Source organism: Lytechinus pictus, chromosome 9 (genome assembly GCF_037042905.1).
Source record: "Lytechinus pictus isolate F3 Inbred chromosome 9, Lp3.0, whole genome shotgun sequence".
Classification (NCBI taxonomy): domain Eukaryota; kingdom Metazoa; phylum Echinodermata; class Echinoidea; order Temnopleuroida; family Toxopneustidae; genus Lytechinus; species Lytechinus pictus.
In genome coordinates, this window is record NC_087253.1 from 22,020,633 (window position 1) to 22,044,192 (window position 23,560).

The following is a 23,560-nucleotide window of genomic DNA, read 5'->3' on the forward strand; positions in this document are numbered from 1 at the left end:
ACGCACAGTCTACAAGGTTTCCATCATTATCCTGAACCATGAACCTTTCCTTAATAAGCTTAAGTCTTCACAATAAGCCTTAATCATGGTATTCAGGGTCTGATGATAGCGTTCTAACGCTCCTTGGGACTGTGAGTGATAAGCAGAGGACTTGAATTGCTTTATTCCCAACTCCTTCATAACTTGCTGAATCATTCCTGACATGAAATTTGACCCTCGTTCAGAGTGATTTTCCTTAGGCAGACCATACCGGGTGTAAAACTGCACTAACGCCTGTACCACCTGCACTAACGCAGTGATACCCCTGTCACATGGAGACTTAAATGATAGAGATTTAACACATGCCATTTAGCATAAAGAACAATCATCAGCGTTTATTTAGCACAATTAGCATTAAGTGAATATAATGTCTCACTATCCATACATATACCTCACTCCAACAATGATGGGATTAGGCCCTGAATTAGCCTATCTATCCTTCACCACTTGGCATATAATTTTTGTATGTTTAGATATCACTTTAGTATGTAATATTTCTCATACCATCCTATACTGTTAGTCAACTCTCAATTCGAATATCATAAGTTCTTTATACCGGTCAATAAACGAGTTGAAACGGACACCAGAACTGTGTCGAGTTTTAACTCATACAATCAACTTCTACAATCAACTTCTACAATCACCTTCTACAATCAACTTCTACAATCAACTTCTACAATCAACTTCTACAATTTGTTCAGTGCACGAACTCGAATATATAGGCCTTCTGGCCTGGGCCACTCGCCCTTCAACAATGAAAGCATCGACGAAAAAAAAAAAAAAAATTGTCTTAACTGACAATCAAAGAGTTATAACGTCTCAGTTCAGGTTTTCTTCAACTGACATCTTTTCTCTGTATAACAGTTTCATTTCAAGCATTATCTGGCTTTTATACAGCTCACCGGTTCAACGATTGATGACAGTCTGCCTTTAAATCGAAGGTTTGGAACTGCCGTGCGGATGACTTGACTTCGATGTAGTTCAAACCGCCAACTCAGTTATCCAGATTATGTATTTCGTCCTAAGTCCCAACATCACGTGCCATCTACATTTTGAGAATGCACATAACATATTCTCTAGTATGCATTCATTTATTTTATACATGTGGAGAATATAATTGACATACATAACTTCATATTCAGTTAACAATTACTTACATGCCTTAATTGTCTTTAACAAAACGAAGCATTTGCTCATTTTAATAAATTTCAAGTTTGAATTGTTACAAATCAAATACAATATTTTATCCTAGTTTAACACAAGTTCAGCCATGTCTTTAAAGCATTTGAAACTAACTTAATTATAGTAGCTGAATTACAAAAGTTTCATTTGCTTACCGATGGCTTGAGTTTCACAGGCTTGAAAAATTGTTAAGCTTACACTGATGTAACAGGCTAACTCTTCTGCCCTTGGATTAGAAAAATTAGTAGTTCTTGCATAATATTAGCAAGTTCAAAAAAGACAAATTATCTTAAACTGCGTTTTCAGAGCAGCCAGAACCAACTCTCCTTTCCTCATGGCGTTCAAGTTGAGGTGTGTCCACTCTCTGTACACTAGCAATCCACATACAATGTATAACACCCAATTAGGTGTATTGCTATGCCTCCTATTCAAAAGACACAATGCTAGGCCAAGACATTTATGTCTTGCACAGCTGAATAACTCCTCACCATCAATGACACACTCAATAGAAAACTTTCTCTCTCTCTCTCTCTCTCGCTCACTTTGATTCAACTTACACCTTTTTGTAAAAGTAATTAATAGATTTTAGTCATTTAAATCAAAGATATTGCATTTTCAACGTGACAACCCCTTAAAGGTACAGTCTCTGGAAAACGTGTAGACAAATCCATAATCGTCAAGAAAAATCTGTGACCCGACCTCATTCTGGGTAAGGGTCCAACACAATCAACAAGAACCATAGTAAAAGGTTCATCAAATGCAGGAATGGGCATCAATGAAGCAGGCTTGATAAAAGGCTGTGCCTTACCAATAATCTGTCATGTATGACATGTCTTACAGAAATGCACCACATCCTTGTGCATCTTAGGCCAATAGAAATGCCTCATACACTGTAATTCTATCTTCTGTCTTCCGAATACCAACATGACCTGCCATAGGTAACTCATGAGCCATTTTCAGAATCTCTGTGCGGTAACATGGAGAAACGACTACCTGGTGAATAATAAACCAATCTTCATCAGCTGGTCTCCGGGGAGGTCTCCACTTTAACGCATGATGTCGTAACTTTTCTAACGCAAAACGTCACATGTCGCAACGCATAATATAGCAGCAAACTACTAACGCATAACGTCACATGTTGCAACGCGTAATGTCACAGCGGTGTTTTCTTCAGGACTCAAATTACAGATAAGATATCAAATATGCTTTCACTAAGTATTTTGAGACACGAGAAAGAGAATTAAGTGATTTGGAATTCAGGATTACTGTTTGTATGGATATTTATCGGTCTAATATCATTTCGTCTACCATTAGTTAGTCAACTATCAACACAGTTGAATAACCATTTCGTTTAATTACCATCTCGTCTAGTAGCTATATCGTTGGTCTAATAGCCGTTTATTAAAGTTCAAGTAACCACTTGAAATTATTAAGATCTACTGTTCTGTCTTTATTTTTCCTTTACTACAGATGATACAACGGAAGGCTCCACTTCAGGTTATACATCAATGGACATCTTCATGACAGGTATTTATTCAACAACTAAATGCCTACCTCCACTAATGTGATAGATACTACCACACATTTTTTAATGCTTCTCCTTTTTCTCTTTTTATCTACCCCCCTCGCTCTTTCTCTCTCACTTATTTCTTTATCTATCAAACCTTACAACCATCTGTCTATCTATATATTTATTTGCTATACTCAACAAAAAGTAACCCCCCCCCCTTCCCCTTGAATAAAAATGCTCTTACGTGTGAAGCGAATAATTTGGGGGTTTTGGTTCTTTTCAACATTTCACAAACGGTCCTTTATGACCATTTCAAGGTATATAAGTTAAAATATTGCACAATAAAAGAGATTAAAATACCTTTTGATATTATACATATAGTGCATGCTGTTGAGTTCAATATTATACAAATATTCAATGTTGATGAGTGCGATCGTTCCGAATATTGCATGAGTGTGCAAGTTGAAACAGTCTATGCAACGACGCGAAGCGGAGTTGAATAGGCTGTATCAACTTGTAACGAATGTAATATTCGGAACGTCGCACGAATACAACATTGAATATTTGTTTTATACAACACCGATAGCTTACACTTTAGACTAGATAGGCTAGATCCATAGGTCTAGTCTATGACTAACGCGCGTTAGGTCTTTAATTTTGCTTACAATGTTGTTTTTGGGGAGTCAGTTAAACCAGTAATCCCAGGAGAGTCAAGTACTTTGAACATAGATAGATCCATGAGGTCAAATTTGTGAACGAATTCCATAAAATCCAGAAGGAAATCCAGAAGGTACGCAGTCGTACCCTGGGAATAATTTGCTTAGCAACGTACGTACGCGCATTGTGTTCAGCTTAGCAACGTTTATGCGCAGTGCTACGTACATCGGTCAGAGATACGAAAACGTGATTACGCGCGTATACCGCTAAATTCACTTAACGTGTACGGGGCATGTCCATGGGTTCAGTGTGCCCAGGGATCTTGCAGTGCTGGCTCATTTACTTCAGCGTGCTATAGTCGACTATAGCACGAGCGTGCAATAGTCGACTATAGCACGGCTAGCATATCTTAGCGTGCTATAGCTGATTCCTCTGAATGTCATGTGACACGCTTTCATCCAATCAGCTGTCAAGGATCTATCCATGTGTTGTATAAACCATAATATGAGTGTCCATAGATTTCAAATTTCTCGCGTGCGTTTATATTTCAACGAGGCCGTAGGCCGAGTTGAAATATAAACACACAAGAGAAATTTGAAATTTATGGATATGAATGATATTGTATATTGAACGATAATAAGCATGTACTATGCGTTATATGAGATGGGAACACAAAATTGTAATCGACATATATATGGATCACCTTATGAGGTTTTGTACACAAGCTACCGTGCAGAAATTGCCAGTATATGCCACGATCGTGGCCATATACCGGATTACGTCATTGCAATTGACCAATCAGAAGCCTTCTCTCATACCACCCATCTTATATAATAAGATGTGCATTGTCTATGACCTGCACCTTTTCTCGCAACTTTTTTTATTTCACTCTTTTTCAAGAGTATGAAACACGTTCTTATCGTAAGAAAAGTTCAGTTTTCATTATAATCATATTTATCTCAATAAACATGATGATTGTATTCGTGATCATGAAAATCAGAGACAGATCACCTTCTTCGTCCTCATGACGAATTGAATTTCTATTTAGGTGCTCTGTCAATATACAGATCAACTGTTAATTTCGTATGAAGTTTCTTTTTTTATTTGTTATTTCTTTATTTCTTTAATTTTCCGCCCTTTTCTTGTTCCAACCAAAACCCTCCATCGATTTTCATGAAAATGTTATCAGTTAGGTGCACTTACCATGCAATGTGTACGAAACAAGTTCGAGGTCAAAAGGTTATTGTGACGCCAATTTGTAAATTCACATTATCAATCATATTTTCATTATCATTTATTGAAAATCGACCAACTCAATCAATAATACTGCTATCACCATTATAAGGGGTTAATTAGTCTTATAAATTCCTACCCTCAGTGTACACAATGTTTATGAGAGTGGAAATAAAAATTTCAATGAAAAGTGAAATGAGGGTTTGGGTCATGGACAATTTTCGTTATTTCTGCCTAAAGTTTTTTGCATGAAACTTCGCACATGGCTTCACAGTGACACTATCCAAAAGGCACAAAAAATAACCATTCGATACGGCCCAAAGTAGGGCCAAGGCATTGAACTTTCTTCGCATTTTCATATTTTTCAAATATTATGTGCTCACTGAAGCATTAGACATGTTAGACATGTTAGACATCAGGGGTTGATCAATTGTTTAATCCACCCCACTTGAAGAGTGTGACGTCACCACTTTACGCCAAAGTTCAAGTAACGACTTGAAATTATTTAGATCTAATGTTTTGTCTTTATTTATTATTGCAATGCAGATGATACAACGGAAGGCTCCACTTCAGGTTATACATCAATGGACATCTTCATGACAGGTATTTATTCAACAACTAAAATGCCTACCTCCACTAATGTTTTAGATACTACCACAGGTGTGTTAATGTTTCTTTTTTTTCTCTTGTTATCCCCCCGCCCATCGCTCTTTCTCTTTCACTGATTCACACGTTTTTCTTTATCTACCTACCTATCTATCAATCCTCCATCCATTTGTCTAGTATTCATGTTCTATACTAGACAAATGGATGGAGGATTGATAGATAGGTAGATAGATAAAAATAGCGAGTGAACAAAAAGTAAGCCCCCTAAAAAAATGATGTTACGTTTAAAAGAAATGATTTTTAGATGACATATTTCATAGGTGGTTTTCTACACGCATTAACCAGTTTTTTGAGTGAAAGAAATGAGATTTATCGGTTGGGTCATGGATGAGTAATCAAAGATTAAATTAATGATTACCATTTTGGAAAGTCACAAGAGTCGTTTTTTCAGATTGTGTAAGTACGGGGTCGGACAAAAGTTGTTTTGTTGTGAATTTGTGATACTTATGCTGTTTTCCTATCACTCATATTAACCATCCACACAAAATTTTATTTTGATAACGTATGTTCATAGTTGAGTGAGCACAATTTTCTTAGGGATTTTTCTTAGGTTTTTTTTGGCAGAATCCTCTGGAATTTTAAAGCACATGTTAAAATTTGGAAAAAAAATCTAGTGGCTCCACTTCCCAACAACTCCCCCCCCCCCCTCCCTCCCAATTTTCAAATTTTGAATCCACCACTGATTTGTCCATACATTTGAACGATTCTGAGAAATTGTTCAGTTATTCTCACATTTTAAACAGAATATGCCCACCTCCCATTAATCATTGTATAACCTCTCAAAATCAGTGTGTGACTTTGAAAATGCATTCCCCCCTTTGACGCGTGCTTACTCATCTATAAATTAATAAATCAATTTCATTTTCGCACAGAATTCCGCTCATAGGTTGATAAACATAATTGCCAAAATACAAACCCGAAGACAATTATGATAAAGAAATCCGCCGTCTTGAATAAGGGGTCATTTATTCTTCCACATTTGCACCCATAGTGTAAACAATATCAATGACAGAGGAAACAAATATTTCAACGAAAGTGAAATGACAGTGTCATGGACAATTTTTGTTACTTCTGCCTATAGTTTTTCATGAAACTTTACACATGGCTTCAGAATGACAGTATCCAAAAGACGTAAAAAATAACTATTCGATACGACACAAAGTGTGGCCAAGGCCTTGTAATTTCTTCCCAATTGCATAATTTTCGAATATTGTTTGCTCACTGAAGCATTAGACATCGGGATTTTCATGAAAAATGGTAATCAAACTTCGCAAGAAGGTTTTTTTCCCGCATTAAAGAGCTATTGACATTCCACATGTTCATCCACTTTAAAATGTTTAATTAAACGCCTTAAAAACATTGAAACATGTTAATTGGTCATGATCATAATGAAAAAAAAATGATGAGATAAATGACAGATTCTGAAATGAAACAATACTTGCCTAGGATATTTGGAATTCATATGTTTTGTTGTATTGAATGTTAAAGGGTTGCTTCTAAAATTACCTACATGCACGTGCTCTTATTGTATAGTATGTAGGCCTATATCTCATGCCAGGCGCGCCGGAACACTTTTGGTTTTAGGGGGGCGAAATCCCGAAGGGGACACAATATTTTTGACAGCGTGAGATACCGAAGCTATCGAGCGGGAGAGGGTGTGGGACCCCCCACGGTAAGGACTCTGTGTAAAAATGGAGTATAAAAGTTGCGTTTCTAAGAGCATTTAAAAAAAAATAATTTTAGAATCAAATATAGAAATCACTAAGAAAGACTATACTCATAATCTATGAGAACCTATGACATCTACAAGCAAACCATCGCTTCGGAATATGGTTTTCATGTCTGATAAATTACATTACGTATTACGCTTATATTGACTCAAAATACCACAAATTACCATTTTCATGCAATATCCTGTCAGAAACATTTATGTATGTACCAGTGGCGTACCTAGGATTTTCCACAGGGGGGGGCAAAATCGGCCGCCAAAAAATTTGACAAGCAAAAAAAAAAAAAAAAAAAAAAAAGGTCTTCAATTAAAAAATGAAGGTTTTCGTACCAGAAAAAAATTGACAAGCAAAAAAAAAATAAAAAAAAAGGTCTTCAAGTTCATCAGGGGGCGATAAAGGTCTTCAAGCTGGTCAAGGGGGGCAAAAAGGTATTTTAAGCTCGTCAGGGGGGCAGGTATATGTCTTTTGTATGGGTTGTGACTCGTCAGGGGGGGCAGAGTACCCCCCTGCCCCCCCTGTAGGTACGCTAGTGGTATGTACATTTACATACACGGACGACACGAGAGAGCACAATCATTATTGTATTAAGCAGAAGAAGCGTAACAACAGAAACAAAAGAAATTCTGATGAATGTCTTTTCAAATTCAAAATATACTGTTGTGACGTGGCAGACGTCGACAAGCACTTAAATCCCCATTCTATGCAAATCATTTCTGACATCAGCATTGGAGAAAGTCCCTGATTATCCGTGCATGGGCAATACGTTTCATATTTTGTAATTGGAGAAAAAATAAATATGACAAGCTTAATTGTCTAACAATTTAAAACTTTTCTGAAAATCATAAAGTCTAAAATTACTCGATTATGTGTTTCCTTTTGCATGTTTTATATGGCTGGGAAGCACTTTTGGATGATTCCTTCAAAGTCTTTTTTTTTTCTTGAAGTGATGAACATCAAATTTCAGGAAATATTCATTTGTAAATAATCATTAACTGATTAACAAACTACCGCAGTTCATAATGTACATTATGTAACATTATTTAGAAGAAAACAATTACATTCCAATAGCGGATGTGGTTGACCGTACACCATGTGGAGTTTTCGTAAAAGTGGATAGAGGAAGAAGTGAACTTGATAGGGGAGGAAGTGGACAATTGATAGTCGAGTAATTTTTGTTTAAATGAGCGTAGTCCTAAAAAGACAGTAAACCAGAAAAGGTTGAAGAGTTGAAGAGCCTTGAGTAGTTGATAGATGAGTACTCCTGCTTTGCACTCATTTCGCCGACTCAAGCTTGCGTCTTCTCATTTATCCAATAATCCAACTACTCAAGCCTCTAACTCTTTAGCCCTTTCTGTTTGACTGTGTTTTTCAGGACTACGCTCATTTAAACAAACCGCGCGTTTGTTAGCCGACACAGCCTGCATGCATTGGTGAACCATTTTCAATTTGCCATTCGGTTTTAGTCTGAAATGTATTCTTTAAAGGGTTACACGTCATCACACTGTAATAAGATGGAAAAGGGGCTTATCAAAGGTATGTTTCACAGAGGGACATGTTCGTCAAAAGGCTTACTATGATTTGTAATTGCCCCGTCAGGAGCGATTTTTTTTCATTTGTGACAATGGAAATGACAATCTTTAGGCAGAAAAGTGCCTTCACCGTCTACTTTTGTCCTTAAATAATTTATAATTTTTCTACACTTAGGGGGCACATGGGGGGGTTGGGGAAAATCTCGTTTTGCCCCCCCCCCCCTACCACGCTTCTGACGCCCTTGTCTCATGTTGAAGTTTACACCAAACTTCAACACTTGATTTTCTTTTTATCTGGCGCTCTCAGCGATTTTTTTAAAATTTATTAATACAACTACTTATGTGGGTTATTTTGGATCGGTTTTGACAGTTTACATAAAGCTTCCCCTACTTAATAAAAATAATATTAATGATTTCAAGCGATTTGTTTACTTCGGGATAACAGGTCACATCGATGGTTTTTTTTATCCGGCTAAGAATTATCTTGATTGTTCTCGGTTCAAATCTGAGTCACAACTAGATTTTAAAAAGGGAATTATGATAAAATATTGAAAGAATTAGGGTATTGTTAAATATTTTAAATTTTACAATCTATAAAAGTTAATATACAGTGCGTCCCGGAAAAAACGAAACCGAGAATAAGCGATGATTTATCATAACTTAATCACAAATGCAATAGACAAATTACATACCATTGTAAAGCTTACTATCTCCACTTTCATCTGATATTACTTAGATTATTCCTCGATGACGCATGAGTGAGCAAAAACAATTTGAAGAATGGATACCAAACACTCATCTGGTGGGGGGGGGGGGTATCTGAATTTCAATAAGAAAATCACATGCCTAAAAGTTCATTATCTCTTTTTTTATTTGATACCTTAATCACAAAAAATGGTCAAGAAGTAAAAAAGTTATGTTCACTCAAAACAATGCTTGTATTTCCATAATTTCGTTAAATAAACGTGTTTACACCGGTTTCCCACAGAAGCTATCGCATGGTTAAAAAAGACTTAACCCTAAAATGGCCGGGGGGTGTTGAATCAACCCCCCCCCCTCTCAACATTTTCTGCGATCATTCCGCCGTGCAAAATATTTTGACCGCGCAACTCACAGAGTTTATACTTTTAGGTCTCGCGCATCTTTTGAGATGAAATTTACGACACCCAGGTACGCGGTTTCGAAATTAGACAACATTTCGTAAATGCGTGTCAGACCAAAAATTGTTCCAAAACGTGATTTTGTGTACAAAGTCAACGCAAAATGAGTTTTCTCATTTTATTCATAAAATATGATTATCTTTACTTTGAATAGCTGAAATCAATTGATTTTAGCATAATTATGCTTCAAAAAGGTTGTGCAATAAATCTGCTGAAAAAACAAAGAAAAATAAAAGGTTGAAAAAAGCAAAGACATACATAAGAAATTCATTAAACAATAAAATACATAAGAAAATGATTTCCAAAACGAAGTTTTTTTCAATTGCGATTGTTAATAATACTAATAATAATAATAATACAGTAATAGAGTATTTCTAAAGCACCGAATCCACATTGATTATGTGCTCAAGGCGCTGAAATATACTTGGTATATTACTATTACCCCGGCTGTAGCTGAGCGGCCATATAGGCGCTAAAGCATTCAAGGAATAAATCCTACCGGGTACACATTCACCTCACCTGGGTCGAGTACAGCACAATGTGGATAAACTTCTTGCCGAAGGAAATAACGCCATGGCTGGGAATCGAACCCACGACCCTCTGTTTCAAAGTCCGAAGAGTAATCGACTGGGCCACAACGCTCTGACGCTCCGTTAAGAATGCTACAAAGAAATTTTTTACCAAAAATTAGCATTCTAGGAACTTTATTTAGTGAATTAGAGCAAAAAGTACGATTTATGCATAAATTAGCATTATTAACTCATATAAAATAAAATCTCATTATTTTGGAAAATTTTACCATACTGCCTTGTAGAGTACTAGCGTGCAAATTTTTGCGGCGCTGGCGCGATCGGGGGCCGAGATCTCGGGGGGGGGGGTGGAATCTACCCCCCCCCCCCCGGCCACAGAACAGCCAAAAAAGCCCGGCCTAGTTAGGGTTAATGCATGGCTGATCGTCAACAAAACGGAGTGTCGAGTGAGTTTGAACGCTAGCCTGTAAAACCTCTTCATTTTATGAAATTATTGAAATTCAAGCCTTATTTAAAATAACCAGAAATTTGTTATTTCTTGACCATTTTCAGTAATTGAGGTATCAAATTAAAGAGCAGATAGTGAATTCTTTAAAAATGTGGTTGTCTTTTTGAAACCCAGATACAGCCCACCAAATGACTTTTTGGCATCCCCTCTTCAAATTGGTTTTGCTCACTCATGCGTGAATGAGAAAAAGCTTAGTAATATTACATGAATGAGGAGATACTAAACTTTACAATAGTAGGTCATTTGTCTCTTGTATTTATGATTAATTTATGATAAATCATCGATAAATCTCGGTTTCATTTTTTTCTGTGCCGCACTGTATATCAAATCAGGGGATGATCTATTATTTAATCCACCCCACTTGAAGAGTGTGACGTCACGGATTTACGCAAGTAACGATTTGAAATTATTTAGATCTACTGTTCTGTATTTTCCCCCTTTAATACAGATGATGCGATGGAAGGCTCAACTTCAGGTTATACATCAATTGACATCTTCATGACAGGTATTTATTCAACAACTAAAATGCCTACCTCCACTAATGTTTTAGATACTACCACAGGTGTGTTAATGTTTTTCCTTTTTCTCTTCCCCCCCCCCCTCGCTCTTTCTCTCTCACTGATTCACTCGCTATTTCTTTATCTATCTATCCATATATCAATCCTTCCATCCATCTGTCTATCATCTATTTACCAATTTATTTGTTCTGTTGTTCGAAGGAGTTTTCTGCTATAATAACCTCATAAATGCAATTCGGCTTTAACTGCAAAAATGATTCGATTTCCATCAGACCGTAAGCCCCCCTCCTAAATAAAAATGTTCTTATATTTGAAGCGAATATTTTTGAGATATGATATTTCATAGGTGGTTTTTTCACTCATTACGCAACTCTTGTGAAAGAGATGAGATTGATCGGTTGCGCCATGGATGAGTAATCAATGGCATTAATGATTACCATTTTTGAAAGCCACAAGAGTCGTTTTTCAGATTGTGCAAGTACGGGGTTGGGCGAAAGTTGTTTTGTGGTGAATTGTGACACTTACGCTGTTTTCCTATCCGTCATATTAACCACCCCACACATAATTTTGATAACGTATGTTCATAGTTGAGTGAGTACATTTTTCTTAGTGATGTATAATCACAGGGGTTTATGGAAGAATCCTCTAGAACTTTAAAGCACGTGTTAAAACTGAAAGAAAGCTAGTGGCCCACCTTCCCAATTTCTCAGCCCCCTCCCCATTTTCAAATTTTGGATTCACCACTGATTAGTCCATAAATTTAACTGATTCTGAAAAATTGTTAGGAAAATAATGCATGTATGCAATATAAAGCGTATTCAATAAAGAATTTTTAAGTGTGCTGGCTCAACTATGTATGTGTAAAAAATCGGAAAGTACGTGTGTTGATAAAATGATGGCTGATAAAAAAAACAGAAATTATTCTTGAATATGCCGCCCCCCCCCTTATTCATTGTATAACCCCTCAAAATGAGTGTGTGACTTTGAAAATGCATTGGCTCCTCTACCGGTATGGGCATTCTAACAGAGCTCATATGTGATAACGGGACCCTTTCTTACGCCTGTTACGGTCTTAAACTGTAAACTCTTGCTATAGTGTAACTCGCTCCCTAGCTTATTGAAAATGTGTCCAGTGTGTGCGCGCACTGCCTCTGTGTTGTTTGGTGTCATTTGTTTGTACACCAACGCACCGAATGCACGCATAGGATCCACTGCATGCACACGTACACGATCGCCTATGATTTGCTCTAAATGAAAAATATGCTGCAGTTTTTTACCAGGTTATTATATGTCTTAAATCTCTTTTATTTTGTGATGAGAAAGATGTGTTTTTTCTAGAACGGACTACAACTACCCACCCCAAAAGAAAAACGTTAGTAGTTGGAAAAACGAAACATACAGCGTGTTTGTGCGTGAATATTCTATTGAAGCGATATTCTCGCACAAACTCCCCATTCACTGTGCGCTCGTTCATTATATTTGCAATAGAACAATTTTACGCGAACTTACTCGGCGAGTTACACTATAAGCACGATTTGCTTATAAGATCGTAACACTCGCCTCTTCCTGTCTGTTATGGGAAGATCACATTATTCTTGAATAAAGCTGCCGAGTCTAAAGAATTGATTTGATCATGTTGACCGGAAAATGTAGATTTGCTAACTCTTTTGCTTTTGTTTATGTGCCACTTTGTGTCTAAGGGGTTGTGATTGTATTACATGTACGTTACTAAGAGCTGAGCATTTGTATATTTTATGTATTTAAGGATTAAATCCGAAAAAATACTTGCTCTCTTTTCGGGTAATTCCATTCTCAAATTAACATATCTTCTTTTCTTGGAAAAATATATCTTTAAAAAAAATCACTCGCAATATTTCATTGGGGCCCTAATTGATTGGATCAGAATTAAATTTGGTATCATTTTTGATAATATGTTACACATGTATCCCTTTCCATCTCTTCCAGAAAACTGTGACATAGATGCCATTCCTTTTTCAAATCAAACAATGGCTGGTTCATTGGACCATGATGCAAGTATCGTTATAGCCTGTAACATGGGCTACTCTACCGGTATGGGCAATTTAACGGAGCTCATGTGTGATAACGGGACCCTTTCTACACCTCTTCCTGTCTGTTATGGTAAGATCCTATAAATCTTAAATAAAGCTGCCGAATCAAAAGAATTTAATTTTTTTTCAGAAAATATAGATTTGGAAACTGGCTTTGATGAATGTGCCATTTTGACTGAATCGGGTTGTGAAAGTAAGAACCGAGTATCTTTTAACTTCACTCACTTTAAGGATAAATTTTTAAAAGATACTTGCTCTCTTTCCAGGTTATTCCATTCTCAAATTAACATATCTTCTTTTTTTGGAAAAATATATCTTTAAAAAAAAAATCACCTGCAATATTTCATTGGGGCCCTAATAGATTGGATCACAATTAAATTTGGTATCATTGTTGATAATATGTTACGCAGGTATCCCTTTCCGTCTCTTACAGAAAACTGTGACATAGATGCAATTCCTTTCTTAAATCAAACAAAAGCTGATTCTTTGGAGCATAATGCAAGTATCGTTATAGCCTGTAACATTGGCTACTTTACCGGTATGGGCATTCTTACAGAGCTCATGTGTGACAACGGGACCCTTTCTTCACCTCTTCCTGTATGTTATGGTAAGATTCTTTGCAAACTTGAATAAAGCAGCCAAAGCAAAAGATTTGATATGTTATTCACATGTAGATTTGCAAACTCTTTGGCTTTTTTTAATGTACCACTTTGTTTCATCGGGTTGTGAAATTAGATACTTGCTCTCTTTCCGGGATATTTCATTCTCGTTTATACACATCTTGTATTTTGTGAGAAATAGTTCTAAGAAAAATCACTCGAAATATTTTTTTGTTTCTCGAATCGATCAGATAAGAATCAAGTTTGTTATCATTGATGGTAATATTGTTAACTCAGTATTCAATTTTTCCCTCTTACAGAAAACTGTGTCATAGATGCAATTCCTTTCTCAAATCAAACAATGGCTGATTCTTTGGACCATGATGCAAGTGTTATAAGTAGAATTGTAAGAGAAATTACATTAATTTATTTAGTTATTTCCTCTTTAAGGATATTCATAGCATATAATAATTAAGAATATTTCAGAATGTCTCAGTAACGCTTAAGGCATGCCTTCTTGATGAGATTGAGTAATCTTTAGTGATTCTGGAATGTAGAAGCAATAGAGATTGCTACACAATAGACTCCTAGTGGTAGTTTGGAAATGGAAAATAGGATTAGCTATGTTGTTTACATTGTTAATTCACTGAGGTCATTCAAGAAGCTTCTAAAATTAGACTGCTCTAGAAACTGGCAGAATGTTCTTTTTGTAGACAATACTAGAAGCTTCTAGAATAGTGGAAATTTGTATAAAGTATATAAGCTGGCAGTTTCTTCAAGTACATCATCACATCAGATCAGAACTCAGAGTTTTACACCAGACTTTATGTCAGAGCATAGTTTATTTCCAACTAGAACACAATATTTATCTTCTTTAGAATTATTTGCACGCCATCAATGAACTGTTTGCAGTTATTTTGAGAGAGAAATTTTCAGTTCCCATCGAGATCATCCACCTGTTTTAATGAACGCTTTTCAACCCATGGATTGCTGAAATTGATTGTTAATCATCAGCATCGTCTTCACGGACATTTCAACTCGTTACAGTGACTTTTGTTATTCATCGTGCTTCAACATCAATTTCATCATCGCCATCATTGTGAACTTTAATTTAAGGAATCTTTACTAACGAACTTTGATTTTATCTTGATTTAATTCAACACTATCATAACTTTGGATTGCACATCTACCTCTTAAAGAGAGTTGTTAGGTCAGTATTTATTATTGTTTTGTTTAGTGTATGATTTTTTTTCCTGTAATAAAAAAAAATCAAATTAAAAGCTAATTTCCATTGTTATTTGTTGCAGTATCGTAACACAAGTATCGTGATAGCATGTATTATTGGCTACTCTACCGGTATGGACGATCTAACAGAGCTCATGTGTGATAACGGGACCCTTTCTACACCTTTTCCTGTATGTAATGGTAAGTTCATATCAATCTTGAATAAAGCCGCCAAATCGTAAGATTTCATTTGTTTTGAAAATGTAGATTTGCAAACTGTTCGGTTTTTTATGTGCCACTTTGTCCTGATGGGGTTGTGAAATTAAGAACTGATCTTTTTTTTATTTCATGCAAGTTAATGATTACTTTCTGAAAGATGTTTTTTTTTTTTTTTTTTTTTTTTTTTGGGGGGGGGGGGGCAATTTGTTGTCCTAATTATTTATTGTTTGTTACATTTCTTTTTAGATATGCCAAAGCCAGGTTAGCTTTGGGGCCATAATCGATTAAATAAAAATTATATTACAATTGTTTGTAATATTGCTACATAATGCTACATTGAAATCCTTCAGAACAATTTGTGTTAAAGAATGGAATATGTGTCCTGCTGATATAAGAAGTAGCAGTACCCTGTCTCGGTTTAAGAAATTATGTCATAAATACCTACTTGATAAATTTAAGACCAGTTGTTAGTTGCACCCGGGGGTGACATGTTTGGAGTGTGAATGTGTGTGTTTGTCTGTGTGAGTGTGTGTATGCTTGCGTGTGGGTAATGTTCCTGTTGTGATCTTTAAATACCTTGTATTTTTTTTTTTCTTCTTATTCTCATAGTTATTCCATGTTTGAGTAAAATATCTTATGCAGGGGCCCCTGATTGCAAGCTGTGCTTCTTTGGGGTCCCAAACCTGTCATTTGTTTTAGTTCTTTATAATGTAACCATTTATTTTGTTTGTATTTTGATCTCCTTTGACTGGTTTGAATAAATTCAATTCAATTCAATTCAATTCAATATTGTTACCGAGTTATCCCTTTTTCCCTTTTTCCCTTTTACAGAAAACTTTGAGGTAGATGCAATTCCTTTCTCAAATGAAACAATGGCTTATTATTTGGACCATGATGCAAGTATCGTTATAGCTTGTATTATGGGCTACTCTACCGGTATGGACAATCTAACAGAGCTCATGTGTGATAATGGAACCCTGTTTAAACCCTTTCCTCTATATTATGGTAAGATCATATGAATCTTGAATAAAGCTGCCAAATCGACAGATCTAATTTGTTCTAAAAATGTAGATTTGCAAACTGTTTTTTTTTTATGTGCCACATTGTCTTGATGGGGTTGTGAAGTTAAGAACCGATTTTTTTATTATTATTTCATGTGATTTATTGTTTAATTTCTAAAAGATGCTTGCTTTTTTGGCATGTTACTGTCATAAATATCTCATATATATTACACTAATTCTTTACAAATATTCCAAAGCAAAAAATTGCTGGGGGACCTAAAACCTCCATTCTACAGAGAACAATACCGCTGAAAGACATTTAAAACGCCATGAATTCTACTTTCTTTTTAGAGGTCTCTCAATGAACCTACAATGGTCTTTGAGGTCTTACACGACTCCTCACCAATCTTTCAGTGGTCTTCGTGGTCTTCATGGGCTCCACAACCTTTTGAGACGGTTCAAAAAAGTCTAACAACGGTCTTACACTAAAATGGTTTTTCAGCAGTCTTTCAGCGGTCTTTCGATGTACTTTCAAAGGTCTTAATAGTCTTTCAATGATCTGTCGACAGTCTCTCAAGATGTTTGCGTAAATCACTGTAAGACTCATGACAGATCATTCAAAGATCATTGAATGACCAGGCATAAGCCATGGAAAGAATTCTGAAAGATCACCTGTTGTATAAAAGCTCTCTGAAAGACCATTGAAAGACCACTATATGACTAGTCTAATATCAGTAAGAGAAGAAATATCCATCAGTCTTTCAAAGTTCTTTCAGGGGTCTTTCTGAGCCATTCCACAGAGATGAAATATTTCAGTGATCTTGAAGACCGCTGTAAGACCTCACCAATTTTAGGTCTTTCAGTGGTCTTTCAATGGTCTCTGTTCTGTGGAATGGGGGCCTGAATAAATAATGATGATGCTAATTTTGTCGGTAATATTTTGAAAAGTTGTCCATTTTCCCCTCTTAAAGAAAACTGTGACATAGATGCAATTCCTTTCTCAAATCAAACAACGGCTGATTCTTTGGACCATGATGCAAGCATCATTATAGCCTGTAACATGGGCTACTCTACCGGTACGGGCATTCTAACAGAGCTCATGTGTCATAACGGGACCCTTTCTACCCCTGTTCCTGTCTGTTATGGTAAGACACTTTTAATATTGCATAAATCTGCGTAATCAAAAAAATAATATTTTGGTCCGAAAATTGAGACTTGCAATCTTTTTGCTTTTTTTTATATGCCACTTTTTTTTATCAGGTTTTGAAATTAAGAACTGATCATTTTTTATTTTACATTTTTAGGGATTTATTTCTAAAAAATGTTTACCCTTTTTGGCATTTAATTGTAATAAATATTTTTTGTTTGTCACAATTGTTTTCTTTCCAATTATTCAAGTTTTGGGGGTCCTAATTGATTAAACAATAATTCTGTTTTAATTTTTGGTAATATTGTTTTAGACCGGTCCTTTTTTCCCTTTTGCAGAAAACTGTGACATAGATGCAATTTCTTTCTCAAATCAAACAATGACTGATTCTTTGGACCATGATGCAAGTATCGTTATAGCCTGTAACATGGGCTACTCTACCGGTACGGGCATTCTAACAGAGCTCATGTGTGATAACGGAACCCTTTCTGCGCCTGTTCCTGTCTGTTATGGTAAGATCCTTTCAATATTGTATAAAGCTGCACAATCAAAAAAATAATATTTTGGTTTGAAAATTGAGACTTGCAGACTTTTTTGGGTTTTTTTATATGCCACTTTTTATCAGGTTTTTAATTCAAGAACTGATAATTTTTTATCTTACATTATTTAAGAATTAATTTCTAAAAAAATGTTTACCCTTTTTGGCATTTTATTGTCATAAATATTTTTTGTTTGTTACAACTGTTTTCTTTACAAATAGTCAATTTTTTCGGGGTCCTAACTGATTAAACAATAATTTTGTTTTAATTTTTGGTAATATTTTAACACAGGTATTCCTATTTTTCCCTATTGCAGAAAACTGTGACATAGATGCAATTCCTTTCTCAAATCAAACAATGACTGATTATTTGGACCATGATGCAAGTATCGTTATATCCTGTAACATGGGCTACTCTACCGGTACGGGCATTCTAACAGAGCTCATGTGTGATAACGGGACCCTTTCTGCGCCTGTTCCTGTCTGTTATGGTAAGTTCCTTTCAATATTGCATAAAGCTGCCAAATCAAAATTATTGATTTGTTTTGAAAATTTGGATTGGCAGAATGTTTTGTTTCTTTTATATGCCACTTTATTATCAGGTTTTGAAATTAAGAACTGATCATTTTATTATTTTACATTAATTAAGGATTAATTTCTAAAAAAAATGTTTACCCTTTTTGGCATTTTATTGTAATAAATATTTCTTGTTTGTTACAATTATTTTCTTTACAATTAGGCAAGTTTTGGGGGTCCTAATTGATTAAACAATAATTCTGTTTTAATTTTTGGTAATATTGCCACCGAGTGATCCATTTTTTCCCTATTGCAGAAAACTGTGACATAGACGCAATTCCTTTTTCAAATCAACCAATGGCTGATTCTTTGGACCATGATGCAAGTATCGTTATAGCCTGTAACATGGGCTACTCTACCGGTACGGGCATTCTAACAGAGCTCATGTGTGATAACGGGACCCTTGCTGCGCCTGTTCCTGTCTGTTATCGTAAGATCCTTTCAATATTGTATAAAGCTTCCCAATCAAAAAAAAATTGTTCCGAGAATTTAGACTTGCAAACTTTTTTGGGTTTTTTTAAATGCCACTTATTTATTAGGTTTTGAAATTAAGAACTGATCATTTTATCATTTTACATTATTTAAGGATTAATTTCTAAAAAAGATGTTTACCCTTTTTGGCATTTTATTGTAATAAATATTTCTTGTTTGTTACAATTGTTTTCTTTACAATTAGGCAAGTTTTGGGGGTCCTAATTGATTAAACAATAATTCTGTTTTAATTTTTGGTAATATTGCGACCGAGTGATCCATTTTTTCCATATTGCAGAAAACTGTGACATAGATGCAATTCCTTTCTCAAATCACACAATGGCTGATTCTTTGGACCATGATGCAAGTATCGTTATAGCCTGTAACATGGGCTACTCTACCGGTACGGGCATTCTAACAGAGCTCATGTGTCATAACGGGACCCTTTCTGCCCCTGTTCCTGTATGTTATGGTAAGATACTTTTAATATTGCATAAATCTGCGTAATAGAAAAAAAATATTTTAGTCTGAAAATTGAGACTTGCAAACTTTTTTGGGTTTTTTTTATATGCCACTTTTTTATCAGGTTTTAAAATTAAGAACTGATCATTTTTTTTTTCATTTTTAAAGATTAATGTCTAAAAAATGTTTATCCTTTTTGGCATTTTATTGTAATAAATATTTCTTGTATGTTACAATTGTTTTCTTTACAATTAGTCAAGTTTTTCGGGGTCCTAACTGATTAAACAATAATTCTGTTTTAATTTTTGGTAATATTTTAACACAGGTATTCCTATTTTTCCCTATTGCAGAAAACTGTGACATAGATGCAATTCCTTTCTCAAATCAAACAATGACTGATTATTTGGACCATGATGCAAGTATCGTTATATCCTGTAACATGGGCTACTCTACCGGTACGGGCATTCTAACAGAGCTCATGTGTGATAACGGGACCCTTTCTGCGCCTGTTCCTGTCTGTTATGGTAAGTTCCTTTCAATATTGCATAAAGCTGCCAAATCAAAATTATTGATTTGTTTTGAAAATTTGGATTGGCAGAATGTTTTGTTTCTTTTTTAACGTGCCACTTTGTGCTAATTGGGTTGTGATTATATAAGCTGACTAAAAATCTAAGCATTTGATTTTTTTACATTTTTTAAGGATTATTTCGATTCCATTAGATCGGTCGCTTTCTGTTTTGGGCATTTTATTTTTATATATGAATATCCTTTATATTGTGACAAATATTTTTTTCAACAAAATTATTATTCCAATGTTGAGTTCCTAATTGATAAAATGATAATTTAGTTTGTTGTCATTGTTGTAATATTGTAACACAGGTATCCCTTTTTTTCCCTATTGCAGAAAACTGTGACATAGATGCAATTCCTTTCTCAAATCAAACAATGACTGATTCTTTGGACCATGATGCAAGTATCGTTATATCCTGTAACATGGGCTACTCTACCGGTAGGGGCATTCTAACAGAGCTCATGTGTGATAACGGGACCCTTGCTGCGCCTGTTCCTGTCTGTTATGGTAAAATCCTTTCAATATTGTATAAAGCTTCCCAATCAAAAAAAAAATTGTTCCGAGAATTTAGACTTGCAAACTTTTTGCTTTTTTTATATGCCACTTTATTATCAGGTTTTGAAATTAAGAACTGATCATTTTATTATTTTACATTATTTAAGGATTAATTTCTAAAAAAAATGTTTACCCTTTTTGGCATTTTATTGTAATAAAAATATTTCTTGTTTGTTACAATTATTTTCTTTACAATTAGGCAAGTTTTGGGGGTCCTAATTGATTAAACAATAATTCTGTTTTAATTTTTGGTAATATTGCCACCGAGTGATCCATTTTTTCCCTATTGCAGAAAACTGTGACATAGATGCAATTCCTTTTTCAAATCAAACAATGGCTGATTCTTTGGACCATGATGCAAGTATCGTTATAGCCTGTAACATGGGCTACTCTACCGGTACGGGCATTCTAACAGAGCTCATGTGTGATAACGGGACCCTTGCTGCGCCTGTTCCTGTCTGTTATCGTAAGATCCTTTCAATATTGTATAAAGCTTCCCAATCAAAAAAAAATTGTTCCGAGAATTTAGATTTGCAAACTTTTTTGGGTTTTTTTAAATGCCACTTATTTATTAGGTTTTGAAATTAAGAACTGATCATTTTATCATTTTACATTATTTAAGGATTAATTTCTAAAAAAGATGTTTACCCTTTTTGGAATTTTATTGTAATAAATATTTCTTGTTTGTTACAATTGTTTTCTTTACAATTAGGCAAGTTTTGGGGGTCCTTATTGATTAAACAATAATTCTGTTTTAATTTTTGGTAATATGTTACCGAGGGATCCATTTTTTCCATATTGCAGAAAACTGTGACATAGATGCAATTCCTTTCTCAAATCAAACAACGGCTGATTCTTTGGACCATGATGCAAGTATCGTTATAGCCTGTAACATGGGCTACTCTACCGGTACGGGCATTCTAACAGAGCTTATGTGTGATAACGGGACCCTTTCTGCGCCTGTTCCTGTCTGTTATAGTAAGATCCTTTCAATATTGTATAAAGCTGCACAAACAAAAAATAATATTTTGGTTTGAAAATTTAGATTTGGAAACTTTTTGCTTTTGTATATGCCACTTTTTTTCAGGTTTTGAAATTAAGAACTGATCATTTTTTATTTTACATTTTTAAAAGATTAATTTCTTTAAAAAAATGTTTATCCTTGTTGGCATTTTATTGTAATGATAATTTCTTGTTTGTTGCAATTGTTTTCTTTACAATTAGTCAAGTTTTTGGGGGTCCTAACTGATTAAACAATAATTTTGTTTTAATTTTTGGTAATATTGCTACCGAGGGATCCCTTTTTCCCTTTTGCAGAAAACTGTGACATAGATGCAATTCCTTTCTCAAATCAAACAATTGCTGATTCTTTGGACCATGATGCAAGTATCGTTATAGCCTGTAGCATGGGCTACTCTACCGGTACGGGCATTCTGACAGAGCTAATGTGTGATAACGGGACCCTTTCTGCGCCTGTTCCTGTCTGTTATGGTAAGATCCTTTCAATATTGCATAAAGCTGCCAAATCAAAATTATTGATTTATTTTGAAAATTTTGATTGGCAGAATGTTTTGTTTCTTTTTTAACGTGCCACTTTGTGCTAATTGGGTTGTGATTATATAAGCTGACTAAAAATCTAAGCATTTGATTTTTTTACATCTTTTAAGGATTATTTCGATTCCATTAGATCGGTCGCTTTCTGTTTTGGGCATTTTATTTTTATATATGAATATCCTTTATATTGCAACAAATATTTTTTTCAACAAAATTATTATTCCAATGTTGAGGTCCTAATTGATAAAATGATAATTTAGTTTGTTGTCATTGTTGTAATATTGTAACACAGGTATCCCTTTTTTTCCCTATTGTAGAAAACTGTGACATAGATGCAATTCCTTTCTCAAATCAAACAATGACTGATTCTTTGGACCATGATGCAAGTATCGTTATATCCTGTAACATGGGCTACTCTACCGGTACGGGCATTCTAAAAGAGCTCATGTGTGATAACGGGACCCTTGCTGCGCCTGTTCCTGTCTGTTATGGTAAAATCCTTTCAATATTGTATAAAGCTTCCCAATCAAAAAAAAAATTGTTCCGAGAATTTAGACTTGCAAACTTTTTGCTTTTTTTATATGCCACTTTATTGTCAGGTTTTGAAATTAAGAACTGATCATTTTATTATTTTACATTATTTAAGGATTAATTTCTAAAAAGAATATTTACCCTTTTTGGCATTTTATTGTAATAAATATTTCTTGTTTGTTACAATTATTTTCTTTACAATTAGGCAAGTTTTGGGGGTCCTAATTGATTAAACAATAATTCTGTTTTAATTTTTGGTAATATTGCTACCGAGTGATCCATTTTTTCCCTATTGCAGAAAACTGTGACATAGACGCAATTCCTTTTTCAAATCAAACAATGGCTGATTCTTTGGACCATGATGCAAGTATCGTTATAGCTTGTAACATGGGCTTTTCTACCGGTACGGGCATTCTAACAGAGCTCATGTGTGATAACGGGACCCTTGCTGCGCCTGTTCCTGTCTGTTATCGTAAGATCCTTTCAATATTGTATAAAGCTTCCCAATCAAAAAAAAAAATTGTTCCGAGAATTTAGACTTGCAAACTTTTTTGGGTTTTTTTAAATGCCACTTATTTATTAGGTTTTGAAATTAAGAACTGATCATTTTATTATTTTACATTATTTAAGGATTAATTTAAAAAAAAAATGTTTACCCTTTTTGGCATTTTATTGTAATAAATATTTCTTGTTTGTTACAATTGTTTTCTTTACAATTAGGCAAGTTTTGGGGGTCCTTATTGATTAAACAATAATTCTGTTTTAATTTTTGGTAATATGT

General features: G+C 34.8%; 1 long non-coding RNA gene across 1 annotated transcript; it reads right to left on the reverse strand.

Annotated features, from left to right (window-relative positions):
* Positions 1-347: 347 nt before the first annotated feature.
* On the reverse strand, positions 348-1,705 carry LOC135155413 (uncharacterized). The gene is made up of 2 exons (XR_010294604.1): positions 1,377-1,705; positions 348-1,084 (listed from the first exon to the last, which is right to left on the reverse strand). It is a non-coding gene; the product is annotated as an uncharacterized LOC135155413 (long non-coding RNA).
* Positions 1,706-23,560: the final 21,855 nt, after the last annotated feature.